This window comes from Pistacia vera, unplaced genomic scaffold (assembly GCF_008641045.1).
Source record: "Pistacia vera cultivar Batoury unplaced genomic scaffold, PisVer_v2 Contig549, whole genome shotgun sequence".
In the NCBI taxonomy this organism is placed as follows: domain Eukaryota; kingdom Viridiplantae; phylum Streptophyta; class Magnoliopsida; order Sapindales; family Anacardiaceae; genus Pistacia; species Pistacia vera.
In genome coordinates this window covers 732,898-752,921 of record NW_022196389.1, presented here as the reverse complement: position 1 = coordinate 752,921, position 20,024 = coordinate 732,898, and the positions used below count along the sequence as shown (strand labels likewise).

At 37.1% G+C, this 20,024-nt stretch overlaps 1 pseudogene; it reads right to left on the bottom strand.

Moving 5' to 3' along the window:
• Positions 1-2,302: 2,302 nt before the first annotated feature.
• Positions 2,303-19,815, bottom strand: LOC116107859 (annotated as a pseudogene).
• Positions 19,816-20,024: the final 209 nt, after the last annotated feature.

Below are 20,024 nucleotides of genomic sequence, written 5' to 3'. Positions count from 1 at the left end.
TGAGAATATTAAAGATTAATAAAAATAAATAAAATGATGACTTGATAATTTGGTGAGTGTGGTCACACTTTGAGTACAATAATTTAATTTAACGTAGTTTATACATATATTTAAATGATGGTCCAAAATTAATATGAGTGACTTATTTTATTAATTTAATTTGTTTAAAGATACTTTTAAACGATTTGATTACTTTGATAAGTTAATTAATTAAACAAAGGCCTTGAGAATAAATTATGGGAGAGAGATTTAGTAAAATTAATTAGGGGAGAGGTTTTTACAATAAATAAAGAAAAAGATTTAAGAAATATGAGAGCGATGATATATCTAAATTAATTTTTAGGGTAAAAGCTATAATGTTCACCGTATTAATACCTTTTTGCCATCAGACCCACCAAGTGTTGGTTAACTACTAATTTTTCTTTAATCTAGAGGACATAAACTTGTGTTAAATAAGAGGGGTTGCAGAACCTTCCTCCATATATAGCTTATAAATTGTGTTATATTTTGTGTAATAAAGAACAATAAGAAAGGGGTTGCCGAATTCTTAGCTGTGGGAATTTTGTAACAAGTAAAAGATCGATGGGACTGTCTTCCTATTAAATTAATCTCATTACAACTACATCCATTGGCAAAACATTAAACATCAAATGTGTTCATGTGGTCAAACATCACAACTCTCCTGTAATCTCAAATGAAAAATAAAGCATAATTTTTTTTTTATTTTTTTTTATTTTTTATTAATGCCTTGACCAACATCTCAACCCTTATTCCATATAACAACACAAATTAACTGGAACTTCCTTCACCATTTTCATCACCAGACTTACTCTCTCCGGCAGGTGATTTTGCTTGGAATAACCTGACACTAGCCCACAGAAGACCAAGAATGATAGTATTTTTAAGGACTTGTACACTTGCATCTTTGTATAGAGACCTAACACCCTCTGTTTTCAGGATTTGAGAAAATGCATGCAATGAACTCTTTACTTGATAGCTTCTCATCATCATTTTACAATGTAAAGTATCCAATGGGTATGTCACCAACTGAACAAAAGTTTGAATCCCATTTATGAGTACTGGAGTATGCCATCATACTGCAAAAGAAAGTCTTAATTATGTAAGACAAACAAATCGTATCAATTATATGTACCTGCGTACATTTATTTTCATGCTTCTACTAACCTGCAACCCAAGTAACTCAAGCAGTTGTGGGATTCTTTGAAGACTGATTCCTAGTAAGAGTGCATCATTCAACAAAATCTTGACATACAAAACATTATAACCATGGTAGAGTCCAACAAAGCCATCAGTTCAAATAGTTTTCTTGAAAATATCAATTAAACCATTGAATTCCCTTTTGCTAACCTTCGCAGACGTACTATAGATCATATCAATTGCTAGACGTGTATGAGCATGTCTCGGGGGATAAAGAATATAAAGAGATGCACCTACTGATAAACTGATTGTTGTGACCAATCTCTTTAGGTAGTCACTTTTGTCTGGCTTGTGCTTCAAAGGTCACTCCAAATAAGATTCAGTAGTTATGTTTTGAGCCTGTTTTTACATTTAATTTTAAAATATCAGGCCAGGATTCAGTGACATTAACCAATCAACAACGAATCTTTTTGCAAGCTCATGATTTCAAAATTTGGCAGATGCTACATTAATGATTCAATATGAAGACAAATGAGATTAAAGGAAACTTATAAGTAAGCCAAAAAAAAAGGATAGGAATTCGAGGATATGTATAGTGTTGCCCCTCCAAAAAGAAATGACACCTCCATTTGTCAATGTTATAAGAAAGCAATCACCAATTCCCTTATAAGGATGGGATAATCGATTGATCTTTATAATCTCATTCTAGCACTGGATCAATAGTTTCAATCGCTCAATTGAGGCAATTGCCATCCTATTGAGAAGCCCCATCTTTATGATAAAATCATTGTTGCCTTTCTCTTATGGGACTTCTAAAAAACCTGTTGACATTATTGGTGTTATAGAAGAGATGAAGCACTACCTTGACATGCTTGATTTTGAATGGGTAAACTGCCCCTAACATAAGCAAATGCACCACAAAAAAATTTATCAAACTTCAAGCATCCCATAAAAACTCAAAGAAAAATGATGAGACCATGCAAAATCTGTTCCACTTTTTCAAAATATCTGAAAAAGGAACACAGAGGAGATAAAAGTTTAAACACTGGAAAATAACATAAACATGAATTACCTTAAATCGCGTAAACAATAAAGCAATGTTATAAGTGTGAGCCATAGCCTCAAAATTTGCAGGGTTATTTTCTGCAGATGTTGCTTGAACCCAGATTGATGAAAGCAAAAGACTCACTTGATGGCTACTCAGTCGGAAGGAAGTTATCTGCGGAAAATAATTTATACAGGTAGATGATTAAACATAATTACTAAAACACTCTTTAAATTAAAATTATAGGATTTTGGGGTTTCATACTGTTTTTCCATTAGTTAGAGCACACTTAAAGCTATATGACTGACTATGAGAGTGTTTCACATCACATTTGGTACCCGACTTTCCTCCTACAGTCCTCCATCCATTAGTTTTTCTTTTTCTTTACCTTCATCCTGAAAGGAGAAACTTCCAGTTCTTACTTTCTGTGACGCAGAGACTGGCAAGATGCTAGAAACAGCTTGTGAAGTATCCTTGCCCTGATCTGACCCCAAAGGGAGACCCGAGATGGCATTAGCACAACAAAGACTACACTATGCGCCCCAACTCGAGTTTCATGGTCTGGATGAGCCATTGCTTGGAGTAACTGATGAAACAGAGCATCAGGAAAAGCCTGAAACAGAAATCCTCAAAAATTAGATGTTTCTCCAAATTTCTTAAAACTGAACAGTATACTGTAATTTCAACAAGTACACTTGCCTTCTGGTAATATGATATGTTCGGGATGGAAAATAATCTGAGCAGCCCTATGAACAGCCAAGATTGTTGTTACTAGCAATAACAGAATTATTTGAAATATTCTCTAGCAAACCAAACATCATATCAAGAATGGCTCCCACATCGCCAACCTGTTAAGTACAAACAGTTGTGTGGCAGTTGCATATATGGCATGCCTGCATAAATATTTTTAACTCACACTTCAAAAAATAAAAAACATAAACAATAACAAACCTTCTTTGAGAGTTATGAAATGCAATTTTCTAAAGCATATTGAAGATCAGCATTCCATTTAGCCATATCATCCACAGCATTAGATAATTCAGCTGCATTTTACAGGCATTTTCGTAGCTGTTTAATCAAGTCAGCTATTGCACCAACGATAGCAACAGAGGCCTGCAGCTTCGCATTTTGTGCGAGTTGTGTGGCAACGTCCACAATATGAATCTGTACACGAGGTTGTTTGGCAACATTCTTATGATCCAAGTGCTTGATCAAGATAGATGGCAACAGGTGGGAGTTTCCTCCTGGAGATTAAACTAAAAAAAAAAAGATAAAAATCATATCAATTATATCCACAAAAAAACTAATAAAAAATAATTGCAATAAGATGGAGCATTAAGATTCCATATGTAACCTGATTCCTCCAAAAGCAACTGTAGATACAATATAAGAGAACAGGCAACTCCTGTATCTGATGACCCATCATTTTCTACATCAAAATGATGGAAAAGGGGTTCAAGCACACACCTCACTGCTGTAGCTTCCTTAGCCAACCTGGCTTATATTATTCAAGCAAACTTTGGACCCGTAAGAGGGGCTCTTGGAAGTGTCACTGTAAAATTGGCCTATAAAGCTAAGTATGTTAACTCATTTAAGAAATCTCCTTATATAAAGAATATATACCCAAGAAGTAAAAAATGATACCTTACGTTGTTGAATACATATGAGGATTAGTCACAGGGTTCTAGAGAGAAGAAACCCTCTTACTCACATCTGGAAAAGATGAGCCATGAGATTCTTCTTTAAGCACCCCTTGAACCCACCGGTCCTGAGATTGAGATTGTTGCCTCGCTTCCTTACCATCCTCTGGTTTCATTTGAAGATCGAGGTAGTTCTCCAATACTTCAAATTAATATGAAAAGCAAACATTGTGCACACTTGCTAGTGTACCTCATAGTCCAACTTAAAATATATTAAGGAAAAAAAATGTTTCCTAAAATTCACCTCTAAACTAGATGACATTAATTACATACATCACATAAGTAAAAAACACTAATAAGAACCAACAAGAGGAAAAGCAAACTCACATTGTCAAACTCCATTCAGATATGTGATTGCTCACCCATGAACCACACCTAAGCATAGGAAGCGGGAAAAGATTATTAAAAGTGGCATAACATTAACAAATGAAATCTCTACATTTGAACCAAAAAATAATTAAGTTTGTCAATAGAATATGTTGGAGTTATGAGAAAAGAATTTAATAATTATCTATTCATGTATTAAAGGCCAAATGATAAAATCAATTCAACATCTTCTAAGTCTGATAAAGGGCCTGTTGACAAGTAGAAGTGACAGACAATGTGGTCCAGAAAGGTAATGCAGAGAACCAGCTTGCTACTAGAAGCAGATTTCATGTTCAATCACTATCTCCTGCAAGCAGGAAAAAGTGATGCCACACCTACATTCTTAAACAAGGAATGCAATTCAAAAGCCAAAAATTATTCTTATTCACAAAAAGGTTAGCTTGTCTTGTTTTAGTTAGATTTTAATTAAAATTAATTAGGTCTTTATTATCTCCCATGTAAGGACTAGGAAGTGTAGGACTTGAACTACTATGTACCTAACCTTACTAAATCTATACTTCAGCAATCATGTTAAGTCCTCTCATCAAATGCCTCAGAGAAGTTTAGAAGTAAAAAAAAGCAAAAGATTACAAAAAAAGTGTACACAGCTAAAAAATGGTTACGGCATTTCGCAGCAGATATAAGTACCAAAAACCAATTAAATTACAACAGTCTGCATAAATAGATTTTCAGCGTCATAAGAAAGAAGAAATTATAAAATGAAAATTAAAAGAATTGGCCATAAAGATTAACATGCATCAAGTCTGATTGTATGTGTATCTAAATGTGCATTACAAAGCTAGGTAAATAAACTGTACCATGTTAGAGAGAGCTTGCATTCCAGCAGGAATGTGCATTAAGTCTGTGCATTCACAAAGTAATACACTAGGTAAATAAACTGTACCATGTTTGCGAGAGCTTGCATTCCAACTGAACGTAGGCGTAGAGCTCTTTCATCATCTCCCACTTCTTGAGCCAATTGACAAAGTTTAGGAATGAGACCTTCTAAGTTGAACATGTATGTACTATCCATCTACTTTCAATTCAATAAGTCATTATCGGTTCATAAACATAATAAATATCATGTTTACAGTTTCTACTATTTGGTAGATGTAATTTAGTGCCTACAAATGAATTATTCTACACTAAGCACATTAAACGTATTTAACAGATTTCAAGCCATCACATTTTTGGAGAGCCCCATCACCACTCCCACTCCTTGTTAAATGTAACTAAAAAGTTCATTGATGGGATGGCAGATTATTTTCAAATGTCTTTTATTAGTGCGCTCCCCAATCTAACTTGTATTACTTGAGCAATCAAGCTGAAATATGTCAAAATTAATCTCATGGCTCTAACTTCACTTTATATCCATTGCGCACCTGACCATTAATAAAATCAACAAGAATACTGCAAGCCAGAATCCACATTTCGTCCTGTCGAGTTTGCTCCAAAAGAGTCCGAACAATCCCTAATAAACTGCCAGCAAAGAATGGCCTGCAAGAACAGTGAACTCTAGCAAATGTCATAATGAAGAAAGAGCTTGCATATTCAAATAGGACAGAAAAATTGCAGAAATAAAATAATGATGCAATATAATTGTGGAATCAAGCAACAAAGGAATAAACAATGAATTTATGAGATATCATACATATTAAAGTTCCTTCCACATATTTGAGGAAGAGAAGAACTATAAAAGACTTCCTACACTTATATACACTTATAGTAAAATGTACACTCAATTGTTTTATTTGTAATGTTTCCCTCTGTTCTTAGATCCAGTCCATATCTTAGAAGGAAAAAAAAAAAAAAAAAAACTAAGAAAGAGAAAACAAAGCAATAGAAAGAATGACAATGCCTAAAAGAAAATAGAGAAAAAGAGCAATTCATAAATCCAAGAAACATACTTTGATACTTACATACCAGATACAAGCAAGAAATGTAAACATACTAGAAGTAAAATCAATATATTCTTTTTTGGAAAAGGAACTATAAAATTACACTAATATGCGCACCAGGTGTCCACTAAATCAGCACAAAAAACCTGATTGGGGTATCAAAAGCTAAACAAAATCTAGAAATCTAATTTTTGAGCTGCTACACCAAATATAGTACATCTAGGAAATCCACCAGCCACAAATAAGAAGGAAGATGTACTCTTAATACCATATAATGAACATTATCATAGGTGACAAGAACATATCTTCAGTATACTTAGTTTTCCTACATGAGCTTGCTTTCAATCTTCTTTCCCTCTTCTAACAAGGATATTAAATCATTCATTATGCCTTCAGAGAAAGTATAATTAATGACATTAAAGAAACACAAACATAAAAGCAGCCTCCTTCAAAATGGAGTAATGTTTAAAGCAAGGAGTTCACAATAATGGGTGTGTTTGTTTTATTATTGTAGGTACGATTTTTGAAAAAGTTGAGTTAAGTGGTTGTTACAAGGTTGGATTTTAAAATTAACAAAAACAACCCCTAGGTTTGTTAATTTAGCTAAACACCCCTACAATAAAATATTGAAAATTAACAAAAACACTTTCACCTGCCCATTAAATGCTGGCAGCCAGCCATCACCGTCGAAGGGTGGTCAGCAGTCGTCGTAATGGCTCAAGACCGGTTGGATCTGGTAGGTGATGCGCCGATATAGTCTTTTTCGGCCAGATCCACCATGAATCTGGTCAGAAAAGACCAGATCTACAACTAGATCTAACCAAAAAAGGCTAGATCTGGCCACGTTTGGTTGTCAACACGTTTGGTTGTCAACGACGGCCAAAGATATAGTGTCTTTGGTCGTCGTTGACAACCAACTATAGCCAAAGACCGGCTAGTAGTGCACCATTACCCCAGATTCTGACCACCTTCTGGCAGTGGTGGCCGAAATCTGGCAAATGTGGGTAGGTGGAGGTGTTTTAGTTAATTTCTAAACTTTTCTTCGGGGGGGGGGGGGTGTTTAGTTAAATTAACAAACCTAAGGGGTTTAATATAGTTGAATATAATATAATTGGATTTTCAGAATAAGGAAACAAATATGTATTTGAGTAGGATAGGTAAGAGATAAAGAAACAAACACAACCAATATCTTCATGTTTCTTGACAATAAAAGTATATGCATTTTTTGAAAACAAGTAAAAGTACATTCCTTGGTAACTACACATGTAAATATTAGGCACAATTAGACATGAGTCCTGCTCTATCCATTAGTGTCTACAACACCAATTTTTTAACTCAAGGAGTAACATAAAAAGTTAAGAGACGAACAACAACAAGAATAAAAGATAACTAAGTAACAACTATAATATTTTTAGTAGTAGTTTCTCGAACTTCTAAAATTTGAACTCATTTAAGTTAAAAATTGTTTAGCTGATTACTTTTATTTTCTACTTTAATAATATCAAATATGTTATACAGAGAATCAATATTTTTTTTTTTTTTTTTTTAAAATCAAAATCTCTTCAAAATTTACCATTTTTCCTAGGAAAACAATTCCTTGAGCCTGAGAGAGCACATATGATTAACAAAAGTCTGAGGACAAAACTAATTTATCAATAAAACAGAACTAGATGTCACTCCTTGACAACCATCATATCCTCCATTAAGATTAAGATAATAGTAGAATCTTCTGGGACACAAAACTTCCCCAATAGAAATAAGATTAAGATAACAGCAGAATCTTCTAGGACACAAAACTTCCCCAATAGAAATAAGATTAAGATAACAGCAGAATCTTCTAGGACACAAAACTTCCCCAATAGAAACCATATCTTGCGATTCTTCAGCTTCAGACCCATATCCATTGATTTCTCCTGGAGTATTTTTATGTTTGAACTTATAGAACCAATCTCAGACTGGAACAAAATTTCTAAAAATGTTAGTACTCCTTATCATACAAGATCCAATTAAAACAAAGAACAACTCAAGCAACACAGTTAAAAGAGGTGGCTCTCCCTTTGAAATAATAATAACTGTAATAACTGTTGGATATGGTTCACACTTTACATGAGCTTGAAGTCTGCTACATGAGCTTGCTTTCAATCTTCTTGCCCTCTTCTAACAAGGATATTAAATCTTTCATTATGCCTTTAGAGAAAGTATAATCATTGACATTAAAGAAACACAAACATAAAAGCAGCAGCCTTCCTCAAATCTATTGACATATGAAACCCTAGCCTAGAAATCAAGAAAAACTAATAAAAAAAATTGCAATAATATGGAGCATTAAGATTCCATATGTAACCTGACTCCTCCAAAAGCAACTACAAATACAATATAAGAGAACAGGCAACTCCTGTATCTGATGACCCATGATTTTCTACATCAAAATGACGGAAAAGGGGTTCAAGCACACGCCTCACTGCTGTAGCTTCCTTAGCCAACCTGGCTTCTAAACTTAATGAAAAATTGAGCCCACGTTTCTATGGACCATTTCCCATTTTGGAAAAAACTGGACAGGTTGCATACAAACTGAAGCTGCCTTCCACAACCAAAATACATCCCCTTTTTCACGTATCCCAACTCAAGCGCAGCTTGCACAGCTCGGTTCCCATCCAACCTCTACCATACCTCACCGAGGACATGGAGTTGCAGGTACAGTCGGAATCTATTTTGGCAGTCCGCACATTGGTGAATGGCTCTCAAGAAGTCCTTATTAAGTGGAAAGACTTAGCCCCATTTGAAGCCACCTGGGAGCTGACAGACACCATCGAGCTTCAATTCCCTCACTTCCAACTTGGGGACAAGGTGGCTCTTCAAGAGAAGAGAGGAGGGAGGGGGGGGGGGGGGGGGGGGGGGGGGGGGGGGGGTTGGTGTGGGGGTATTGATAGACCTCCCATCAAGAAGGTTTACCAACACAGAGGGCACAAGGGTAAAAGGCCATTAACTGAATTGAAGAGGCATGCGTTAGTGGAGGAAGGCTTGAGGCATGTGACGTGTGAACCAATTAGTTAGAAAGGAATAATTCTGTTAGCTGATTCATGTATAAAAGGGAGAGCCATTTGTTGAAAAGACAGAATATTATCAATTATGAATGAGGGAGAGGGGGGGCAGGGGGGGTGTTGGTGTGGGGGTATTGATAGACCTCCCATCAAGAAGGTTTACCAACACAGAGGGCACAAGGGTAAAAGGCCATTAACTGAATTGAAGAGGCATGCGTTAGTGGAGGAAGGCTTGAGGCATGTGACGTGTGAACCAATTAGTTAGAAAGGAATAATTCTGTTAGCTAATTCATGTATAAAAGGGAGAGCCATTTGTTGAAAAGACAGAATATTATCAATTGTGAATCAGGGAGGTCCCCAACGCCTCGAACTGTTGGGAATTATCTGTTGCTTATTTGAATTTCATTATAGCTGAGCACTGCTCTATAACCTGCCTTTTATTTCTTAATCACAATCAATTAGAATCAATCCAGTTTTGCCTTGGAAATAATCTTGAGTTGTCTGTGCATTTTTTTGGTTTATTGGTTGCATGGTTGAGTGATTGTCCTAGGGTCCTATCATTGTGTTACTCATTTAACAATTTAATTTTATACTAACATCTGAATCACTTTGTTCTCCTAATACTCAAACACTACAGGTAAAATTTCACCTCTTAGGAACAAGACAACCTTGAGTTAACAAACATCAGAGATTATCTCTATCATACATCAAGATATCACAATTTTCCAATAGTGTTTTCAACACAATAATCATCATTACAAAAGCCAAGAAGCAATATGAACTCATAGATCTAATCCATGTAGCCTATTGTACAAACTTACATCATGTCTACTCAAGGAGTCACACAGATTAAAGAACAAGAACACCCACCCTACTTTCACTTCTTGTTATCCTCAAACAGCCGATTCTATCTCAAACAGTAAGTTATAAATACAATGCTACCTTACCCTAGTTCCCCATATAAAAACTACAGATGCAAAAACCACAAAAACGAGACTATAGCTTCATGAAAAAACAACACAAAATTTACTCACATCATAGTTTTTACATTCTTCAAGCTCCTTCTCAAGTCCTTCCAGTGTCATCACTGCCAAAAACAACAACAGCAATCAACATCTTCACAATAAAATACCAAGTAGTCTAAACAAAAATACAAGAAAAGTTTACAACTCTTCTCTTACGGTTAAAAGCACTCTCCATGACATATCCCACAAACATTTCCTAAGAATCTTCTAAGCAATAATCTCTAAAAAGGAAAGAAAATTTATTTCTTTTCTTTCAGTCAGCATCACTACATACTGGAAAGAGAGTGACACTTTTGGTCAACGGCAAAGGCTTCTGATAGATCACATGCAATGCAGGTCTAAAATAGGCAAGGGAAGCATAGTAGAGGATCACAAGCTGGGCTGGCAAAAAGTACAGGACAGATGGCAACATGACAGAGGACAATCAGCGCAAGACAAATGGCAATATGGGAGAGGAGCAGCACAACATTCTGTTATTGGAATATTAGATAGATGGCAATATGGGAGAGGAGAAGTACAACATTCTGTTATACTGGGCATTACAAAAAGGGAGCAGATGGTCAGGAAATGGCAGAAGAGAGGGCAAGGGAATTTGGGAGGAAGCTGGCCCTCGAAGCTCAGTATGTTTATTTTTCTTGAATCTGTTTTGAGTGTTTGTGAGTCTTTGATATTGAGTACGCAGTGAACTTATTATCGATGTTATTTTTTGCAATTCCAAAAGTGTAATACACAGCCTAAACAATTCGAATACAACTTTCTGTTCTTGAATATTCTGTTGACATTTTTCTCTTTCAACTGTTTTTTTTCGTTGTTGGGTTTGTTGAGTTGTTGAATCCTATCAATTGGTATCAGAGCGAGGTTGCTCGTTAGGGTATGGTCAGTACTAGAATGGAAAATAGAATGGACATTGTTGAGAAGGAAATTCCTGGGGTGAAGAGAGACATTTCCAAGTTGACAGAAACAATGGTGTCCATGAGGGAGATAATGATGGATGTGCAAAACTGGATGAGGCGTAAGGATGAACAGGAATAAGCCACCATAGAGCAAAAGAAGAAAGACGTCGGAAAACTTAGGAAGAGGCTCACCGGAGGGTGGTGGGGCAGGAAGAAGACAACAACTCAGGCACAGGGAACCACCGTGATGAAGACCACCGCCACCTCCTTACCAAGGAGGCTATCACCACCACGAAGGGGGAAACCGACGAGAGTGGGTAGGCAGAAAATTAGAGCTTCCACTTTTTTCCGACGAAGATCCGTATGGCTGGATTTTTCGCGTGGACAGATACTTCGCCCTTAACCAAGTTGCTGACGAGAGCAAGGTCTTCTCCACGACGTTGTGCATGGAAGGAAAGGCCCTCCATTGGTATCAATGGAACGAATCCAGGACGCCGGGACTAACGTGGCCTACGTTCAAGGTGGCTTTCCTGCAGAGATTCAACAGCAAACAAGAAATCAGTCCGCTGGAACTCCTTATGTTGACGAGGCAGACGGGAACTGTACTAGACTACCGCCGACAGTTTGAAGAAATTGCGACAATGACAGTGGGGGAAAGGGAGGACGTGCTTTCTGCAGCATTCTTGAACGGGTTATGACCCGTGATCCATGCTGAGGTGAAGCTCCAGCAACCAGACATTTTGGGCCAGCCAAATTCTTTAACTCAAATTGCAATTCTGGCCCAAAGAGTGGAAGAAAGGAATGCAATATTGGAAGAGCCCAAAGGAGGTTTGGGCCGACAAGGAAAGTTTGGGGGAATTAGTAATGGCCCACGTTTCAACTTAAACCCAATTAGAATGGAAGAGCAAAATAAAGCCCAAACACACCTAACCCAAACCCACATAACCCAACCCAGCACCACCCAAACACATTCAACATTCAACACGAAAGTTCAGCCCCAAAACACAAATTTCAGGCATGCTTCCACCTAGAACAACTCCAGTTACGCGTCAACGCCAGTAGAAACCTTTAGATCTTCCAACTTTCGGCGAGATTTTCCCTTCCGGAGGTTAACAGAATCCGAGATCCAGAGAAAGAGAGAAAAGGGATTATGTTATAGACGTGATGCAAAATTTTCACCTAGGCATAGGTGTAGTGAGAAATAGTTTCAGATTGTCTTGCTTGAGGGAGAAGATGAGTATCTAGAGCTGCAGGAAGAAGAAGAAAAGGAGGAAGTTGCAGCTGAACAAAATCAAAGCCATGTGGAGCTATCCATCAGCTCGGTGGTGGGAATACAAGGGCCAAAAACGATGAAGCTTAAAGGGAGTGTCCACGGTAAGGAATTAATTGTGTTGATTGATAGTAGGGCTTCCCACAGTTTCATTGGTTTGGAGGCAATAGGTAGGTTGGAATTACCAGTGATTATGACCCCGTCCTTTAGAGTCAGTGTGGGAGATGGTTATCGGGTGACATGTCAAAGGGAATGTAAAGCAGTTACGCTGGAATTACAAGGAATGCTTGTGGTTTAAGATTTTTTTCCGTTTGAAATGGGGAGCGCTGATGTAGTACTCGGGATGGCTTGGTTGGAGACTTTAGGGGAGACAATAATTAATTGGAAGCAGACTATGAAGTTCAGATCAGGAGAGCGAATGGTACAACTACGAGGGGATCCTTCCTTAAGCAAAACACTAGTACCCCTAAAGGCCATGATTAAGACAGTACAGAGAGAAGGACAGAGAGTGTTAATCGAGTTTGGGGAGACTCAGAAGCAAACGACAAACGAAGAGAGAATTGACGAAAAGTTGGTAGAGGTGCTGGATAAGTTTGGACAGGTGTTCGAACCCTTGGTCGGATTAACACCCATTAGGACTCAAGACCATTCAATTCAATTAGTGACAGGAACCCAACCCCCAAATCTTCGACCGTATAAATACCCATACTATCAAAAGAATAAGATAGAGCACATTGTTAAAGAGATGATGGCTTCCTAGATCATCAAACCCAGTGTGAGTCCATTTTCAAGTCTGGTGCTACTAGTGAAGAAGAAAGATGGTGGATGGAGATTTTGTGTTGACTACAGGGCTGGGAATAAAATTACAGTACCAGATAAGTTTCCAATTCCGACAATTGATGAATTGTTTGATGAACTAGGAGGAGCGTCGGTATTCTCTAAACTTGATTTGAAGTCAGGTTATCACCAAATACGAGTCCTCCTTGAAGACACCCCCAAGACGGCATTCCGAACTCACGAAGGACATTATGAATTTTTGGTTATGCCCTTTGGATTAACAAACGCACCTTCCACTTTTCAGGCATTAATGAATGAAATTTTCAAGCCGCATTTGCACAAGTTTATACTTGTGTTCATCGACGACATACTCATCTATAGCAAGGAGATGAATGAGTACTTGGGACATTTGGCAACCGTCCTTCAAATTCTACTAGAACATCAGTTGATAGTGAACAGAAAAAAATGTTTTTCGGGCAGCGATAGTTACAGTATTTGGGGCATGTCATCTCAGCCTAAGGCATAGCCGTCGATCCATCCAAGATAGAGAGCATCATCAAGTGGCCGGTACCAAAGAATGTGAGAGCACTCCGCGGGTTTCTCGGTTTAACAGGCTACTATCGGCGTTTTGTCCAAGACTACGGTAAGATCACAGCACCCTTAACAGCTTTACTTAAGAAAGATGCTTTCGGATGGAACGAAGCAGCCCAAACAGCGTTCGAAGAGTTGAAGAGGATTATGACTAGCGTTCCGGTTCTAGCTATGCCTGATTTCTCCAAAGAGTTTGTGATAGAAACAGATGCTTCGGGTAGTGGATTAGGGGCAGTTTTGATGCAAGAGGGACGGCCACTCACGTACATAAGTAAGGGGTTGTCGATGAAGTCTCAATTAAAGTCAGTCTATGAACGGGAACTCATGGCAGTGGTTCTAGCCACTCAAAAGTGGCGTCATTACCTCCTGGGACAGCAATTTGTTATCTGAACAGACCAACAAAGCCTGCACTTTCTGACCAACCAAAAATTGCTGAGTGAAAGTCAACAGAAATGGGTCATCAAGCTGCTGGGATTGAATTTTGTCATACAGTATCGATTAGGAGCAGAAAATAAGGCTGTTGACGCACTGTCTCGCAGGGAAGAAGAGGCGGAACACAATGCCATAACCGTGGGTTGTTTTGCAGGTATGAAGGACTTAGAAGAGGCTATTAAGAAGGATGAGAAACTTCGTCACATTATTCAACAACTTTTGATCGATCCAAATGGCCAACCTCCCTTCCAACTTGCGGGTCATAATTTACTCTATCAGGGCAGGTTAGTAGTCCCTAAAATAGGCCCTCACATACAAAACCTTCTACATGAGTTTCATTCTTCACCTATGAGGGGGCATTCCGGGTTTTTTAGAACCTACAAATGCATTGGCAATATGGTTTATTGGGAGGGGATAAGAAAGGATATCAAGAATTTTTTGGAAGCTTGCGCTGTATGCCAACAGAACAAATACGAGGCCTTGAGTCCTACATGATTGTTGCAAGCACTACCCATTCTGAATCAAATTTGGGAGGATATATCTATGGACTTCATTTCAGGGCTTCCGAAGGCCAAAGGGGTAGATTATCCTAGTAGTGGTCGATCGACACTCGAAATATAGCCATTTCGTCACATTGCAACGTCCCTACACCACTAATGAAGTCGTTGAGGTATTTATTAAGGAGATAGTTCGTCTACATGGGTTTCCACGATCGATTGTTTCTAATCAAGACCGGATCTTTATGAGTCATTCTTGGGGCGAGTTATTTCGCCAATCGGGGACCCAACTCCACATGAGTTTTGCCTATCATCCACAAACGGATGGGCAAAAAGAGGTGGTAAATCGTTGCTTAGAAACTTATCTTAGGTGCTTTGTCAATGGACAGCCGTAACAATGGCCGAAATGGATACCTTGGGCAGAATTCTGGTTCAACACCACATTCGGTGTATCGACAAGTATGTGTCCCTTTAAAACATTGTATGGTCGTAACCCTTCGACAGTACTAAAATACACTGACCATTCCTCCCGAGTTGATGAAGTCCACTACCAACTCCAAGACCGCAACTACATTCTCCAAGACTTAAAGAACAACCTGGTTCAAGCCCAAAATCGCATGAAAATATATGCGGATAAAAGGAGAAGAGAAGTCGATTTTAAGGTGGGGGACTCAGCATATTTGAAACTTCAGCCATACAGGCTACGCTCTCTAGCAAGACGCCACAATGAAAAGCTTAGCCCACGATTTTATGGTCCATTTGTAATCAAAAACAAAATCCAGGCAGCAACTTACCAATTAGATCTTCCTCCCTCAGCTCACATACATGATGTTTTCCATGTGTCTCAATTGAAGAAAGCCATTTTTCCAATTCCCAATAGCCAACCCCTTCCAAACAATCTCAACGAAAACTTAGTTTTGAATGTGGAACCCCAAACAGTTCTTAAAAAACGAAAATTGTTGAATGGGCAATGGGAAGTTCTCATCCACTAGAAGGGACTGATGGAATTCAAGAGCACTTGGGAGGACTTCCACACCCTCAATACTCAATTCCCCTCTTTCCACCTTGAGGACAAGGTGGCTCTTCTTGGGGAGGGTAATGATAGATCACATGCAATGCAGGTCTACAATAGGCAAGGGAAGCATAGTAGAGGATCACAAGTTGGGCTGGCAAAACAGTACAGGACAGATGGCAACATGACAGAGGACAATTAGCGCAAGACAAATGGCAATATGAGAGAGGAGTAGCACAACATTCTGTTATTGGAATACTAGATAGATGGTAATATGGGAGAGGAGCAGTACAACATTTTGTTATACTGGGCATTACAAAGAGGGAGCAGATGGTCAGGAAAAGGCAGAAGAGAGGACAAGGGAATTTGGGAGGAAGCTGGCCCTCAAAGCTCAGCAGTGTTTATTTTTCTTGAATCTGTTTTGAGTGTTTGTGAGTCTTTGATATTGAGTATGCAGCGAACTTATTATCTAGGTTATTTTTTGCAATTCCAAAAGTGTAATACACAGTCTGAATCATTCGAATACAACTTTATGTTCTTGAATATTCTATTGACATTTTTCTCTTTTAACTGTTTTTTTCGTTGTTGGGTTTGTTGAGTTGCTGAATCCTATCAACTTCCAAAACTGACCCTCTCAAGTTTCCAGCTATTTCCAAGATTTCAAAACCTCAATCAACTCACCTAGAGAACTTACAATCACCCACCATTTATTTCTTTATTTTAAGTTACTTTACCAACTAATTTTACACAAACATTCAAGAAAACTTGAGAATAGTCAAATTCTCGAAAACACAGGTCACACCTTAAACAAATCAACGAACAAAGTTCTACATAAATTATACAAAAAGCTTTCACAATTCTTAACTTACCCACTTGCATCTTCCTCAAAAGTCAAGTCCCCCGCAAATGTGCCTAAATCAAACACATTTTTCTGGGCACCATTTGCATCACCAAAATAACCACCCTACATACAATAAAATTTTCATGTTTAAAATCCCAACAAAAGCAAACTATCCAATTTCTCAATAAGGGCAAAGAAATTAACACTTCACAAATAAAAGTTACCACTTGGTTTGCCACAACATTTGCCATCTTCAAACGCGCACAATAGCTTCACCTGCACAAATTTTAAAAAAAATTCAAAAGAACTTCAAAATTAAGTGAAAAAAAAATCGTATAATAAGATTGGATATTCGTTTAATTGCTTGTTTACTGAGAATCGGAACGAATTCGCGTTCAAAATTTGTCCATTGCTTGTACTCCTGTGGATATTGCAGTGAAGGCGTAGCTGTAGTACCAGAATTGTAAGTGCCAATTGCCTCTGCAGGGTAGTTTGAGTATTGATGAGAATTATAATTTTCATAACTGCCTTCATTCCATGAGTTCGTCTGATTATTGTAACCGCTACCTGGATAACTTCCAGCTTTTTGATAATCACCAAGATGGTAGTAAGTGCCTGAATAACTTGCAGGACCAGGATAAGACGCTGAATTCGGAAACAAAGAAATAGGATGATAAGGAGCACCTGTATTTTGATATGCTCCTACGAGCCGGGAGTATGAATGGTTAGGTTGCTGCTGATAGCTGCTATAGTAACCTGGGTATCCTGTGTTTCCATAACTATATGGATCACTAGAATTCGAGTACGGTGTATAGTCAATGTAATCTTGTGATACAGCAGTTGCTCCTAAACTTGATGAACTTGCCACAGATGTCGCATTTACTCCATCTTGAACATTCCTTACAAGTGGTTCTGTGTGCTGCTCATGGTGATAAGTGGAATTTGGAAGAATCCCATTCTTATCCACACCATGCATGTTCCATGACACAGCTCTAGATGCAGTTGTTGAGGGAAGATATGATGTATGTTATTGGCTAGCATCAACAACATATCAGTTCTGAAAAAAATAAAAGAAAATATTATTTACATGAAAGCATAATAGCCAAACAAAATATAGCAAAAGCTGAAGAAAGTCACTCAGCTGACTATATATAAGGGCTTTGTATGTACTGTGAATATAAAGATAAACACACTAAATTAATAACAAGATGCAGTAAGTACAAATTATTAACAAGCCACCTACAGCGCTCAATGAAAAGGCTCCTACTTAAAGATTAATACACCTAAAATGTTGTGTATTATAATAGCCTAATCATATATAATATATTTTTAAACCAAACAGCTAGTGTGTGGTCGTCATGTAAATTGGTAAGAATGTAAAAATTGCAAATAAGATTTAATAAGTTTACTTATTGGAGCTAATTATCAGGTAAAGGGGCAGTAACATCCATACAAGTAATCTACTAGGTTGGAAGAGTGGATGTAATTATTTATAGTGGTCTCAGGTAGTTTTCAACGATTAATTTAGTATGCAACTCCTCTTATTCTATTATGCTTCATTTCCTTTACAATGAAAACAAACAGCTATACTCATTTTCATACAGCATTACATCCATAAGCAGAGTTCACTTAGACATGAGACAGAAGCAAGAGCTCTTTAACTTGACACAAGTAGTCTAAGAAAAATGAAACCTGAAGATATGTAAAATAGGCAACCTTTTTCATATTTCCAACTTGGATCCAAGAAGAAACTGAATTCGGCTAAAGTTCTGAACCAAATAATTATTGCTCACCTCCACTAGAATCAAAAACTGAAAATACAAGGGATGAACAATTAAAAGTAATGCTGTGAACTTCAGTACATTGATAGAGTGAGTTGCAATTCTATTATAAATCAATCAGAGCAACTAAATCAACAATTTTTCCTTCCTACTACACACTGCTACAAATTTGCTAAAGAACACCATAACCTGAAAACCAAATTAATACATCAACATCCACTACTATTTACTTCTAGCTAAGATAACCACGCACTGCTTTTCTTCTTCTTTATTCTAACACAGAAATGCTCAACAAACTTCAATTCAAAACCTGTGCCCCATTCAAACCCTACATTCTAAATTCTAAGAAAAGCATATAATCGCAGAAACAATGCATTATAATCTAATTCTAACTGATTTATCCGCTAGATCAACAAATTTTATTTTTGAACATATAAACAATAATAAAAGCTAAAAATTCTACTAAACATATTCCAGCTATCAATTTAACAATAACATAAACAAAATTTCTACTGGTTTATACAACACAATTCATCCATTCAAATTAAAACCATGAAATAAAAATAAAAAGAAAATAATTACCTCAACCAAATTAGGGTCAAGTGAAGCCATGGTTTGAGTATTGCCTCCTTGATTCATCATCTCATTAACATCCTAATTTTAGTTCATTGTAAAAAAATTATATAACAAAGCCAAAACCCTAAATACGAAACTGAACAACTCTTAACCTTCCAAAATAAAACTAAAAAACCCAAAGATCTTGGGATCAAAAAACCCAAAGATCAGAAAGAGCCGTTGGAGGCTGAGGAGAAAGTTTGAAAGAGTGCAGAGAAAACAGAGGAAAAACATGGTTTACTAATAAATAAAAGTAAAGAACGAATTATTTTCTATCAATTTATTTTGTTGAAGAATTATTCCGTTTTTTATTTTTATTAATTGATAGAATTATTCGGTTATATTGTGAGAGCATTAACTTACCCACTTGCATCTTCTTCAAAAGTCAAGTCCCCCACAAATGCGCCTAAATCAAACACATTTTTCTGGGCATCACCAAAAGAACCGTCCTACATACAATAAAATTTTCATATTTAAAATCCCAACAAAAGCAAACTATCCAATTTTTCAATAAAGGTAAAGCAAATAACACTTGACAAATAAAAATTACCACCACAACATTCGCCATCTTCAGACGCGCACAACAGTTTCACCTGCACAAATTTAAAAAAAAAAAAAAATTCAGAAGAACTTCAAAATTAAGTGAAAAAAATCGTATAACAAGATTGGATATTCGTTTAATTGCTTGTTTACCCAGAATCGGCGTTCAAACTCTGTCCATTGCTTGGAATGTTGTAGATATTGCAGTGAAGGCGCAGCTGTAGTACCAGAATTGTAAAAAACCCAAAGATCAGAAAGAGCCGTTGGAGATCTTAGGAGCAAAAGAGCTGCTGGATGAGAAAGTTTGAAAAAGTGCAGAGAAACGAGCGGAAAAACACGGCTTACTAATAGATAAAAGTAAAGAATGAATTCTTTCTATCAATTTATTTAGTTGTAGAATTATTCTGTTGTTATTTTTATTAATTAAAAGAATTATTCTGTTATATTGTGAGTGCATTAAATGTTCATGTGAAGAGGCAGAGTCAAGTTTTCTAAATAAAATAACTACATCTTTATTAATAAATAGAGTTACTCTGTTATAT